The sequence below is a fragment of the Psammomys obesus genome, unplaced genomic scaffold (genome assembly GCF_907164565.1).
Source record: "Psammomys obesus unplaced genomic scaffold, mPsaObe1.curated_primary_1811, whole genome shotgun sequence".
NCBI lineage: Eukaryota > Metazoa > Chordata > Mammalia > Rodentia > Muridae > Psammomys > Psammomys obesus.
The window spans coordinates 7,158,309-7,166,721 of NW_026596152.1; positions in this window are offsets into that span (position 1 = coordinate 7,158,309).

The following is an 8,413-nucleotide window of genomic DNA, read 5'->3' on the forward strand; positions in this document are numbered from 1 at the left end:
CCTGCAGACCAGCCGTGGCCCTTCGAAGGAAGGCAGCCTGGGCTTGACATGAGGAACAGAGAGCGGTGACAGAGAAGGCCACCAGCCCCAAGGGGACGCTTGAGTTCACACAGCAAGAAGTAAGCATTCACCTCCAGCCAGAAGACCAATGGGGAACCTGGAAAAACAGCCCCTTTACGGCCTGAGGTCCCTCTGAGCCTGAGAAACAGCCGTTGGTCTGAGAATGACCCTGAGGGTGGATAGTTTCTCCAGCCAAGATCCTCTGCCCGCTGCCAAGTATGAAACCTTAGCTACACCAGGAAGGTCACAGGCAGAGGCCAAAGGTCAAACCTTTTTTGAGTGGTTCAAAGGAAAAGTGGGCAAAATTTCAAGCATGTTTCCTCTTCATTGTTATGGTCCAGGAAATACCTAATTCAGGGGACTCCAGCGGCAAGCTAAGAGCCTCATGCGGAGATTGTTTAAAAATTTGAGCTCAGAAATGAATTTTAGAAGTTTATTTGAAGATAGTCCTGCATATAGGAAAAGCTGGCAATCATGCATATTAATTATGTCATAGCATAGAATCAAGCATATTAATTATGTCCTAGAATAGAAAAGTTGCGGATATTCGGTAAATTTTGGCACATCCATAAGCTCAGCTACTACAGAAACCTTTCAGTGATATGAGGTGAGGATCGTGGATGGTGGAGACCTGCCTAACATATAAGCAGTATTAGACCCATATAATGTCTTGAGCACTTTCTGCGTGTCAGTGCTAAACACACTCCTCTAAGGAGAGAAGGGCTGTGAGTCCTAGAGCACCCACACAATTGGCAGGACAGCGGTGCCCAGATGTAAACTTTGGCCACCAGACCACATTCTTAACCTCTCAGTTCCATCAAACGGACAGGTTGCTTTGTTCTTGTTTTTGTTTATTTTTATTTTTATTTTTTTATGGTACTGAGGAGTGATCCCCGGCCCTTTCACATGCTAAGCGATTACTCTACCATTGATCTTCATCCCTAGTCCTCTGGTCCTTTTTAAGGTTTTTTGTTTGTTCGTTCATTCGTTTCTTGTCATTTTTTAGACAGGGTCTCACTAAGTTGCCCAGGCTGGACTTGAACTTACTCTGTAACCCAGCGAGTCTTGGACTTGTAATCCTCAAGTGTAAAATCCTCCTGCCTCAGCCTCAGAAGTAGCTGGGATTATAGGCCTGTGCCACCAGGCTCAACGCGTATACGTTCTCACAGCTCCATGGTAACAGCAACGGGGTGACACCTGTGAGTATGCAAAGCCGGCAGAATGCATTGTAGCTGACCCCTCTAATCGGTGTGTGCTGTGGTTGGGATCATCATTCCTCTAGACACTCACATGCCAAGACTGTCGGTGGAGGAACCTGTAGGCAGGACCACCTCATAGAAGCAAGCTAAGCCGTTGAGGCCTCGGAGGCAGTATGGGGACCCCAGCCCCATACCTTCTCTTTGCTTCCTGGCTCCCGTGAGGTAAGCATCTTTCCCCACCAAGCACTCCACACCATGGTACTCTGTCTCACTGTTGGCCCTAATGAGTAGAGCCAGCCTACCTTGTCCTGGGATTCCCGAGTCCTCCCTGTAAGTTGATTGCATTGGATATTTTGATTCAGCAATGGAAGGGTGATGAACACACCGTGTTTCTGTGCACTGACTTAAAATGAGAAAAGAAGCAGTAGGGAGCCGAGCACGTCACAGGGCTAAATGTGAAGTCACACATTTCAGCCTCAGCTCTCCAGCACACTGACTCTGTGGTTGTCTGGCATGACTGGAGGAAATACATACTATTCCAGGGAAGTAGCGAGAGGGCCAGGAGCCAGGTCCTGTGAGTCTCACATTTGAACACAGAGGCAGGAAATTAGTGTTGGGGTAATTGTTGTGTTTCACAATGTTGATGGTAAAATGCTAAGATTCATAAACATTATGAGTCTGATAACCCTGTTTTTTTACTTTTAGGAAATATTATCAGGTGATTCTGAAGAACAAAGGTAGTCTAGGTCCTTGCTGAGTCCAGGACTCACTGCTTTAGGTGCGTGGCTTTGGATGTGAAAAGAAGCCACAGCATGTGGTAAGACACGTGGTTCAGATGACTAAAACAATACTGAAAATGATGGTTTTAGTTTGGCTTGGGGAAAGCCCTGTGTGGTTGCCATGGTTTACCACGTACAACCCTGCGTTTCCTCCTCTCCCTTGCTCAGTGCCCTGTCTCACAGAACGTGTCCACACCAAAATGTGAATGATGCTAACTAACATCATTCCCTCTACCATGTGATCGTCTCAGTTATTACGAGACCTAGGAACTCTGTGAGATTTTGTCTCAGCAGAGTGTTTTCATGAGTGTTCCCCGGGGGCTGGGACACGTGCAGTCCTCTCCAACCTTGGCCCTGTCTAGTCTTGGATCACTTCCCATGCAACTGGGAGAAGACTGGATTCCAAAGCACTTCCTAAATGTACCGAACTACAGAACTGCTCCCAGGTTGACCCCAAGACTCAGGATCGCTGGCTGTCACCGCTGAAAACATTGGCCTCCTCCAGCACTAATGCTGTAGGAGGAAATGGACTATGCTCCATCTCAGAAAACCGAAAGGCAGATTTCAAGGCAGGAGGCATTGGCTAAGAAGTGTCAACCAGATAACTTTCTCAAGATAGAAAACGGGCATCAATAGTACCCCACACGGAGAAGTCCTAAACAGACACGTCACTTGGAACCCGGGTGAGGAATTGGGGAGATGTGTCTGGGATCATGTAGTGATCAAGTGTTGGGAACATGAAGGTCCTTGTGCCCTCAGACATCCAGGGGAACCAGGGAGTCTAATCACTAAGGTGTCTCCTCGAAGGAGGAAATACCTGTTTTTCCATCCAGAAGGCTGGGAATTGGAGGTGATTTAATAGCCTGGCGATACGCATCGTGCGTTAGGCCAGGTCATATCAAGCTCTTACAACCAAGATTGCAGGTGGCTAGTCATCTGAACCATGCTTACATCCAGGGGCTCTCCAAGCTCCCAATACCAGGACCAGAGATACCTAATAGTCTAAATGATCCTTACAGTATCGGTACAGCCAGAGGCTCCCCTAGCCCTCTCAACAAGGACCAGGGATGGCTAATAGACCAAATGACTTCTAAGCTATCTGTATGACCAAGACCAGGCCAGACCCTTCCCTAGGCCCTTAAGGTAATACAGGTAGCCTATCCCTAAAACCCATCTTCTTGAAAAGCACGGCATGTCCCCCGAGTTGAGTTTTTATGTAATTATGCATTCTTATGCACCAGAGATTATGTTATGCTAGGAAACTTTTTTTCCAAGTTGTACTGTCTTTTAAATATGCTGCCAACGAACCACCTAGCAAGACTCACCAAGTCAGATCCAGGTTGACGAAGTCAATCTGAACCAAGTTTTCATCCTCACTTCTTTGTGGTTTACTTCCACACCTGACACCTGCAGGGTCCCCTCAATCAAGACAGAATCACGTTATTTCCAGGTTGTTCAGGATCTGCCCTCATAGATTTCCTCCTGATTTTACAGTGTTTCATCTCAGTGAGTGGCTTTGCTGTGCTCTTTCTCAGAATTCAGCTAAGACGGTAAACAAATGAGCCAAGGATGGCCTTTGGGTATTTGTTGTTTAGCCTGCTGTAAACAGAGATTCATCAGCTCAAAAGCCTACTGGTTTAAATCCAAATTTGTATGCATTGTATTCTTTTTAAAGTAGCTCCAACAATAACATTTCTAGACCTATAGTGTCTACCTTCTTTGCATACCTCAGCCCAATCATCTCCTTGTTGACACATTGGAACCTTGTGATGATAAGACCCCAAGTTTTGATGGCCCTTCAGAGTTCTCTGTCTCAGAGGACTGCTGAGTGGTATTGACATTACCTAGGTATGTATGGCCCCTCTCTGACATCCCCTTCCATAAGAGCTTACTATCCTCACCCTTCATGCTACAGACCCCGCAAACCTCATGCTGTGAAGCCTTTCATTCAGTTCTGTCCATATACTGCCAACAAAGTTTGTCATGTTCTACAGTCTCTTGTTGTCATAGATTTTTCTAAAGGCCATCCCCAAAGTCTTATGGATTAGGGTGGTGGAACACTGGGTCCCCAGATCACAGAGCTCAGCAACATGCCAAGGAAAGTCTCCAGAAGAACTCAGTATTAGGGTGCTGCCCTGACTTCTTCTAGTGACCCAGCAGAAGGATTTCTGGATTGAGTGCTATGTTAGAAAAATTAATGACTACTGTCTTAGTTTGCTTTCTATTGATGTGATAAAACACTGAGTGAAAACAGATTTGGGAGGAAAAGGTTTATTTCATCTTACAACTCTCAGGCCACAACTCCATCACTGACAGAAGCCAAGGCAGGAACCTGGAAGCAGGAACTGAAGCAGAGACTGTAGAGGGGTGCTGCTTAATGGTGTGCTCCAGAGAAAGAACCTTCACCACAGCAAGCTGAGGATGCGCTCATGGGCACCTCGGCTTGAGGCCAGGCAAAAAACGACCAGCTGGTATATCAGCTGGTGGAGGTCTGTGATATATGTATACACAGGCAACACTACAGGCATGTTTCTACCCCAGGAACCGAGGAGCCATTTTCACTCTGAAGCTCAGGATCTGATCTTCAGTCCTACTCCTTCACACACAGTGGGTAGAGCCAAAACAGGTTAGCCATCTACTAGCAGCTTCACACTGAAGTATCAGTTTCCTGTCCACACAAGTGCTGTCTTCTGACAAGGAAACAGAAGCCACATGGTCCTCCTTGCTGAAGTCCCTGGGCTTTGCTGATTTCTTCTGTGGTGAGAGATATCTGACTTTTTCCAGCTGGTGACTAAGTGTGTTTGGCATCCGCAGCAGCTCCACAGAGCTGGACTTGGGGACAAGTGTGCTTTGAGCATCTTCAGCTCAACTATGTGAAGATAAGGGAGACTGAAGACCTCCACCGAAAACAATATTCATTCTATAGATATTTACTGAGCAGCAACTGTAGCTAGGAACAAACAACAGGGTTCAGCCCCTCAGTCTTCTTCAGAATGTGGAAATGACCACATACGCTTCCCAGCCCTGATGGACACCTCCCTCAAAGGATGGAGTCTATCCTTCCAGTTTGAGTTGTCACTTGTCCATGCTACTGTGATGCTAATAGTGCAACCCTGTAACAGGAAGCCTGGACAAGCTTCTGAAGACCATGAGGCAAGATGATAAGAGATTCCCAACCACCACCCCAGCCACATCTGCTTAGATCCTCCACGGAAAGTGCACCAGAGTCTGGCCTGGAGAGGAGGGATGCCAATGAATGCTACACGAGAACTGTGAGAGCCAATCATGTGCTGTTTTAGGCTAATATGTTTGGAAATCGTTTGTTACACAGCACCAACGAGCTGATACATTAATAATCCTTGATTTGGGGCTAAGTGCCAACCATGTTATGTTTAGAAGCAGAAGTTTATGTCAGTGGGCACAGAGGAAAAGTCCCCTGTAGTAGAAAACTGATTTTTTTTTTCTTGCTCCTTGTTCTTTGAGACTTAGAAATTGATTCATCTGCATCTCCAAAGAAAGAGAGTGGCAGAAAGGTCTAGAAGCTTCCTGAGGTTCTGTACTAATTACTGGGGTCATGGAGCTTCAAAGATGTTTCTGAGAGTCTGCGTATTCTGTGGAGCTGCTTGTGAATCTGGAGAGTCCTGTATGTCTGGGCTATGTTCTGAGGCTCAGTGGAGAGCAAGACTTGGCAGTGAACTGCTGTTACTGCTGTGTGTTTGCTCGTTATTTCTAATTCATCAGAATTTCTTACACTAACCTGGAGGACATGGAGGACAGACATGTCCACTGAATGTCACGGGACATCATAGTGCTAAAGATCTGGAGAGGAGGGGAGGAGGGGGAGGAGGAGGAGGGGAGGAGGAGAAGGCTGTGGTACCTAACTTCTTTCTTCTGTATCTCTGCTTACCTCTGGAAGGCCTAAAACAGTCTGTGAACTCAACAGCTCTTGTGTGCAGCATGCATCTTGAGTAGTTTTTTGGGAAAATGAGCTAAATGCTGGCTCTGCATGTGTGTGGGCATGGGTCCAGAGTCACGACACACTACATATATATCACACGCTAAGACTGTTAACACTATTCTTTGAACATGGAAACAAATGGCACTTCCTCAAACTGCAGGGAAAGTCCTATGAAAACCAAACAAAGGGCTGATAAAGAACAGAATCCTTACTTAGAAAAGGTGCTTAACAAGAACAAGAAATCTCAACACTTGGCTCTTCATGGGCTGGAAGTTTGAACAGGGAACATAACTCTACAGTTATCCACAGGACTTGGTTCATCATGCTTGGGTGGGCTTTGGTAAAAGCTGCTTCTAGGATGCTAAGTGGGGTATGACATGAAAATTCAGAATATCTATGTATGCCCCTCAGATACTCCACGACTACAGAGATTTGACATGAAGGAGACGGAGACAGAGCACAGCGATGACACCAGGCTCTTGACTCTTCTCAGCTTCAGGAATTTGCTCATGGGTCTTTTCTTACAGCACCAAAAACCCAGTGGTATGATTTTGTCAAGATTCATCCACTTCTTTTGTGTCTTATCATTCAAGGGTAACCAGTCTTTGTTGACAAATAGCCAGTGTTCCAGTTGTTCTATGTATTTGTCTGCTATGTTTGTGTGGTGTGTCTAGTGAGAGATTAAATACTGTCTCTGTTACTGACTTGGCCAGAGCCCCCTTGGTTTTTTGGGTTGCAGATCAGCATATGGCTCCCCTCCAGGCATCTGATCTGAGATACCTCCTCTGTGAGCCTGCTACTGACATCTTCCACCTGGCAAGGCACATGTCACACAGACTAGATGCTCATTAGAGATACTTTCGGAGCATGACATGACTTTCCTCATTGGTGCTCATGAATGCTGCCTGTTCTTTTCCTCAGATGCTTCTCATTTATGGATAAGAACAATTGCTGTCTCAGAGATCTTCATTTCTTTTCATGTTTATTAATATAAATTCCTGTAAGCTTTATGTCCCAGTAGGTCTTCACAATAGCACCCAGATGCTGTAACGTTTAAGGTAACCATGCTGGTGGCTGCCACAGAAAACCAAGCATCTCTGCCATGTAGCAGTTTCTTCCCAGGTTGAAACACTCAAGGGAGACTCATTAAGAGGGAAAATAAACAACTCAAAATAGCTTCAGGAAGTCCCTAAAACTGGCCAGATCAGTCCTAAGAGTAAATAATGAAGACTGCTGAAAAGCACTCTCAGACAAGCAAAGCTAAACAGAAAACTCTCAGACCAGCCAAGCAGTCTGGAAACGGCAGAAATGAGCAAAGGTGCCTAGAACGGGGCTCAAAACAACTAGAAGGACACTTTCCAGTGTGTTGAGCTGTCTGCAGACTGTGCAGTGGGCTCCAGGTTCGCAGCTTCCTGAGCTGTCATCATGCTTGAGCGGGCTTTGATGATGCAGCTGTTTTTAAGTCATTTCTGCTCCTATAAATTACCCCACAACCACATTCCTGTAAGTAACCCCAATAAAACGCATTAGATCATTAAACCGGACTTCAGTTGTATCTGTACTTTGGTCTCCCGTGGGCTCCTTTCCTGGGGTGAGTAGATGTGTCTTGTGACTCCCAAGGAAAAGTCTGTCACACAACTCCTGGCGGCACGGGGGATGGGAAGGCAGTGGAACTCAGGGACCTAGCATCTTGTTCTGCTTCTCACCCTCAAGCCCACACTTCACACTGTGCCCAGGAAAGCAGTTCATTGTATTTCAGCAAAGTCAATATCTCTGAATGTCACAGGCTCGTGAGCTCCTCACAGATTGCGGACACCACCGTGAATAACAAACAGGGGCCTTGTTACGTTCCACTGCACTTGTTTCTTTATTATGTTCAACCTTCTAGGTTCTGAGCTCATGAATGGCTGAGGCCTCTCTTACCGTTTGAGAGAGGGGTATCCTAAAGTATAGTGTGAAATAAAACAGGTGTGTTCTGAGTGAATGAATGCACAGTTAGAAAAGTGATTCTCCAAGCCCCCACGTGCTCTGCAGTGTACCTGTGTGTAAAAAGACCATGTTGCAGCAGAGAGAGAGAGCAGAGTCAGTGTATCATCACAGTACCGTGGAGCATTTCAACTATGCTTCATTGGTAGATCAAGAGGCCATCCACATCATCACTGTTATTTCTCACCGTCACCTCCAGTGTTTCCTGGATGTACCAGGTCGGCAGGGACTTGAACTTTCCAACATCCAAGCAAAGGTCTTTCTTTGCATCTCACTTTTAAAACTTAGGGTTCATGACATTGAAGACTTATCTTTATCATTACTTCCATTTCAGACAACAAGAAAATGAAGTTCAGAGGACATAGAACTTCCTCCCCAAGCCCGGAAACAACCCTACGAGGTCTTAGCTTTCACACCACAAGGCTGAATGG